Below are 6,111 nucleotides of genomic sequence, written 5' to 3' on the forward strand. Positions count from 1 at the left end.
TTATATATATATATATATATATTTATCCCTTCTTTAACCATTCACCTGTTGATGGAAAGTTGGGCCATTTCCATAATTTGGCTATTGTAGATAATGCTACTGTAAACACGGGTGCATATATCCCTTGGAATTACTACTTTTGTATCATTTGAATAAATACCTAGTAGTACAATTGCTGGATTATAGGGTAGTTCCATTTTTAACTTTTTGAGGAACATCCATACTGTTTTCCCGAGTGGCTGCACCAGTTTGCAGTTCCATCAACATGAAGATTCTCCTTTGTATGCATCCTTACCAACAGCTGTTGTTTCCTGTGTTGTCAATTTTAGCCATCCTGACTTGTGTGAGGTAACATCTCATTGTGGTTTTGATTTGTATTTCCCTAATGATTTGTTTTGTATTTCTCTAATGATGGGTTGAGCAAGAAAATTCAGTGGTAGCGTCTTTTGTGAGTAGAGAAACCCTCAAGGGAGGTAAAGAAATATATAGAAGCAGAACAACAATGAGAAAGACACTAAAACAGAAGAAAGAAAAGAACATGATTAAGGGACAAAGCAATGAGAGAACATCATGGGAAAACAATGGATATACCCAAAACACTGAAATCTGGGAGAAAGAGGGAAAGACTTCCAAGAGATGGAAGCAGACAGGAGTAAAAAGAAATGGGTAAAAAAGTGAAAATATAGTGAAGGCCCGGCAGGAGAAAAAAAAGGTCCTCAGGGAATCAGAGGAGTAAATACATAGACATATACAAAGGAGTTTTATTCATAGGAGATATGGGTACAGAAAAAGGAGATGAAAATAAGCAGAAAGGGAGATAGAAAAGGTCAGAAAGACTTTCACACCTTGGAGAGAACCCGCTTTTGTAAAATCTTATATTGAACACTGACCTTAACTCTTCCTTTACTCTTGTCTGCTAGCAAGGCATACCTGACTCCCCTTGTCTGTCCACACTGGAGAGAGAGCATACCGTAGTGATGAAGAGCACAGAGTCTGGAGCCCTATTAGCAAATCCTGAAATGCTACTTTACTGTATCCTATTTCTATGACTTTGGGCAAAATGGTTAATTGGTACATGCTTCAATTTCCTTATATGTTACATGAGAATAATAATTTCCTTGTATGGTTGACAAATAAATATTTGCAAGGTGACAAAGCAGTACCTGGAATAAAATAAGTTCTTTGTAAGCTTCAGAAGGAAAAAATAAATGGAAGGAAGGGTTATTTTTGATCATGAGGAGGGAATTTGGAGCACATTTTACTTTGCAACAATATTAAAAACATTAGCTCAGCTCTGCTTATTCCAAAGTCTTGAGAATCTTCAGACTGGAATTACAGATGGAGGGAAGAATTTAAAGGGGATCCTTCAATATTCTTACTAAAAAATATGGTAATGTTCTGTTTCAGGTTATGGCCAAATATATCATTGCCTATACATTGCACAGAAACCCCAGGATTGAGAAAGTGAGTATCAGTGAGAGATGGAACCAGAAATCAGTTGAGAGACACACTACAGAGACAAGGAGATATAAAGAGACTCAAACGGTCACTTAGAAGAGTCACAGAAACAGAGTCAGAGAGACAAGGACAGAGAGCTTGAGAAAGAGAACATGATGGGGACTGATGGACATGGCCCAAGAGTAGTGAGAAAGCATGGTTCTAGAAGTAGGGACTTCTGATATGTATTCCTACCTGAGGTAGGTAGTAGGTATTCCTAGAACATTGGTAGGTATTCCTAGAATCTAGCATGGGAGAAGACAGACTACTTAATGGAACTTATGTCCATCTTTCATTCTCCATCTCCACCAGGAGTGAGTGAAACATGAGTTCAAAAAGTAGCCCAAAAAGTCATAAAGAGACTCCTCGTAGTGAGTAGAAATAACTGTTCTTTCTCTGTAGACACAGGGTGAACTTATATTTCCTGGGATGTATGAGAAAGGTGCATAGATTAAGTAGTAGGGCAAGGTAGACAGGACAAGATTTTACTGGTGAAGGAGAAAAGAATGTTGAAAGTTGATATCATCAGACCCTAAGAAGTAAAAGAATTGTTTGGCAATTATGACAGAAAACCCTCTGGTTGAGATTGTGGGGGGGTGTTTGTATTTGGTTAGGATAGACCATGGGAAGTTGATGAGAAGCTGTCTCTGTGATACAGGGTCCCAGGAGGAGATTTCAGATTAGACTGGTGAGAAGAACATCCAGAAGAGTCAACAACATGTCAGTCCCTTAGGGGACAGGATGAGAACCTATGGATCAAGAACTGCTGGACTTGGGAACTCGAGAAATGTATTTATACTTTTTCCTGGAGACCCTGGTTCCATGTTCCTTCTGAACCTTTCAGCTGTTACGTGGGACAAGGCACACCTTAGAAAAGAAGGAAATTAAACTTGAACCCTCGGGTTCCAAACCCTGCATTAAATATTCAGTTTTCTCTACTAGGAAAGAAATCCATATACATCAGTGCAGGCAGCTGAAACTTAAAAGAAAACTCAAACTCTTTGTAGGGAAGTTCTCACCCTGGTCTGGACAAATACCAGGGACAGCTTTTTAAGAGTTTGGAGATTTAGGCATTGTTGAGAAGGGGAAGGGTAAGATCCTGGTATTTTCTGCAGGTTTTTGGAAGAAGAGATAATTTGAGAAATGATAACGAAGGTTAGAATTTAGTAATCATGAACATCTAATAATACTGTTCTTTGTACTATATTCTTCCTTGCACACACATACACACACATACAGCATCTTGACAGATGAAAAGAAAAAGTTTATAGATATAACCCCCCCAAAAAATCAAAGAAGATACTACTCAATACTTATTAATTGCTGGAAAACAGAATGCTTTTCCATGTTTGCAAGGAACAGATAAGCAAAAGAAAAGAGTAGTTTAATTTACTGCCTAAAATTGATTTCTGAAGCATAATGGCCAGAGTAAGAAAATTATAAAAAACTATTAAAATGGGTTAACTGTTTTGATTAAACCATTAGTTTTGTGTTATTTAGTTAACAAATATAATTGATGTATAAAAAGCTTAAGAAGACAATTCACAGAAGAATGAAAATAAATAATCATTTATGTGAAAGAATGATCTAACTGGTAAACAAATGAGAATAGCTTTTTTTATTTTGAGGGAAAAGGGGCTTAGAAATAATATTTATTAATAGCCAGAGAGAATTTCTTACATCATTTAGACATGAGCTGATGGTAGAAAGACTCATGAATTTCTGGCTATTCTGTTTACTGGTTGTATAGCCTTGGACAAATTACGAGACGCCCCTGTGTTTTAGTTACTCTGTTTTTATATGGTCACTACAATAAGTAAATAAAATGAGATATGTATATATACTTAACAGAAGAACCAGTGTCATATTATTCAAGAAATGATTGTTTACCTTTAAATATTATTTTTAAATTTGTGTTGGGCAATGTATATCAGTATATATTATATATCAGTATATATTGTTATATTTTTTGATTCAGTATACCCCTTTTGAAAATCCATGCTGTGGAAAACCTTAAGATATAAAAAATTGATTTACATGGAGGCACCTGGGTGGCTCAGTGGGTTAAGCCTCTGCCTTTGACTCAGTTCATGATATCAGGTTTCTGGGATGGAGCCCTGCACTAGGCTCTCTGCTCAGCAGGGATCCAGCTTCCCCCACTGCCTGCCTGCCTGCCTCTTTGCCTACTTGTGATCTCTGTCAAATAAGTAAATAAAATCTTTTAAAAAAATGATTTACATGAAGATATTCATATAATGGTAGGTGTGAAAATAGTGGTCTAGAAAATTAGTAAAAATGTAGAGATACCACATTATATATAATGAAAAAAGAATATAATAATATTTATACAGTGAGATCAGCAACTACATAGAAAAATAAACATACATTGGTAAATAATACAGAAGTCAAAATAATGAACATAAAGCAGCATTTCCTCTCTGATTATCTATTTCAACTGGGTAAAGTCTTGGAATCAAATACTTTATATTTTGTATACACCAATTCAAATTTATCTGAGAGCAATAAAAAAAATCCATTTGGGGATTGGTATATATTTGTCTAAGTCAGTTGGATCATAAACAGAAAAGAGTAACAAAATATCATTACCAAATATTAAGAAAGATAAAGTTGAGAGACAAAAGTTCTGACTTAAAACTTAATCATACAATTATTAATATTAAATAGAAGACAAGTGCATAAGAAGGTCTATTGTTGTGTGCTTTGGAACCACATATGCAGGACTACTCAGGTTCCTGGAAAAATAAATAAAAGAATTAGAAATTGGAATTCATTTGATATGTAAATAAAAGAACTAATCAAATGATTTAATTGAGACATGTGTTCATATGCATGAACAACTATTTTTAAACTGAAAAACAGAATGAAGTAAAGAATGGTAAATAAATAAAAATGTTATGTATCGTTAACAATGAGATTAAGGATATAAGGCTACCCCTGAAGAATGAAAATAAGATTAAGAATTGATCCACAGGCTAATTTGAAGGAGATCAATGAGTGTCCTCATTTTCACTTAAATTTTGTTGTATTAATGTACACAACTTATCTAAAGGTTTACGTTTCTCTATTTTGCATGTAATTTAATTTTTCAAGGCTGTGATGCACACCTGAAGCATCCTAGCAAAGATCACAGATCCCCGTATACAGTTGTGACCAGACTGCATATTTTACAAGCTGTTCCTGACCGGATGATTCAGCTGCCTGTGATGTCTTTCTTAAGTCATTTGAAGAACACTAACGATTGATTTTACATGAATATAGTAGAATTTGCTAACCAGTCTGAATAGCCTGTGATTTTCTCAGCATCTGTCACACCCAAAGGGCTTCTGAAGCACCACCATGGTGGTCTGGAATAACAGTGGTATTATGGAACCCACCTTTCTCTTAGGGGGTTTCCATGGGCTGAAGTCTGTTCACGCCTGGCTCTCAATTCCATTTTGTCTTGCATACCTGATGGCCTTTCTAGGCAACATCACTATCCTCTCTGTTATCTGGAATGAGTCTTCACTCCACCAGCCCATGTATTATCTGCTGTCCATCCTGGCAATAACTGACCTGGCCATGTCTGTGTCTACACTCCCCGCGATATTGGCTGTGTTATGGTGGGAAGCCCAGGAAATCAAAGTAGGAGCCTGTTTCACTCAGCTCTTCTTCATCCACACCTTCACGTTCCTGGAATCTTCAGTGCTGCTGGCCATGGCCTTTGACCGATTCATGGCTATATGTCGTCCACTGCACTACTCAAGCATCCTCACCAATGATACGATTGGTAAGATTGGTTTGGGTTGCTTGCTATGAAGTGCAGGAGTCGTGATGCCCACCCCCATATTACTAAGGCACTATCATTATTGCCATGCTAATGTCCTCAGCACCCCTTTTGCCTGCATCAGGATATTCTGAAATTATCCTGCTCTGATGCCAGTGTCAACAACATCTATGGGTTGTGTGTGGTCATTATCACACTGGGCACAGACTCAGTCCTCATCCTCCTCTCCTATGTCCTAATTCTCCATGCTGTGCTGAGCATTGCATCTTGTGAAGAATGACTAATGGCACTCAACACTTGTTTTTCCCATGTATGTGTGGTGCTTATCTTCTTTGTACCTCTAATAGGTGTATGCATGGTCCATCACTTTGGGAAACACCTGCCTCCCATAGTCCACATTCTCATGGTGGTCATTTTCCTGCTTCTTCCACCAGTACTTAATCCCATCATCTATAGTGTCAGGACCAAGCAGATTCATCTTGGAATTTTCCACATGTTTAGGCAAAGTCCGAGTCTTTAGAAAACATATGGCATTGGTCTGGAGGAAAATTTTCTCCATCAGATTCTTAATGGTGCAACTTTCTAGATAGGTGGTTTTAGAGAACTCCCTAAATCTTTTTCATTTCTAAGTTTCTTGTTTATAAATTTGAAATTTTATCATTGCTCTGATGATGGCTCTGCATTATGTGGACATCATGTGAATAATTTGTTATGAAGATTTTAATGTAACAAAGTCATCTTTTTAATGACATATTGTATTGTTTTCAAAAACAATAATACAATTGAGATCTCTTAATAATTCAAAGACCCAAATAAGGTTATCTTTGGCA

At 36.7% G+C, this 6,111-nt stretch overlaps 2 pseudogenes; both read left to right on the forward strand.

Moving 5' to 3' along the window:
• The window catches only part of LOC116864857, a 10,280-nt pseudogene extending 5,520 nt beyond the window's left edge, over positions 1–4,760 (forward strand).
• A 94-nt stretch (positions 4,761–4,854) lies between these two features.
• Positions 4,855–5,801, forward strand: LOC116864858 (annotated as a pseudogene).
• The last annotated feature ends 310 nt before the right edge of the window (positions 5,802–6,111 follow it).

Source organism: Lontra canadensis, unplaced genomic scaffold (genome assembly GCF_010015895.1).
Source record: "Lontra canadensis isolate GAN:19392208 unplaced genomic scaffold, GSC_riverotter_1.0 scaffold7, whole genome shotgun sequence".
Lineage (NCBI taxonomy): Eukaryota > Metazoa > Chordata > Mammalia > Carnivora > Mustelidae > Lontra > Lontra canadensis.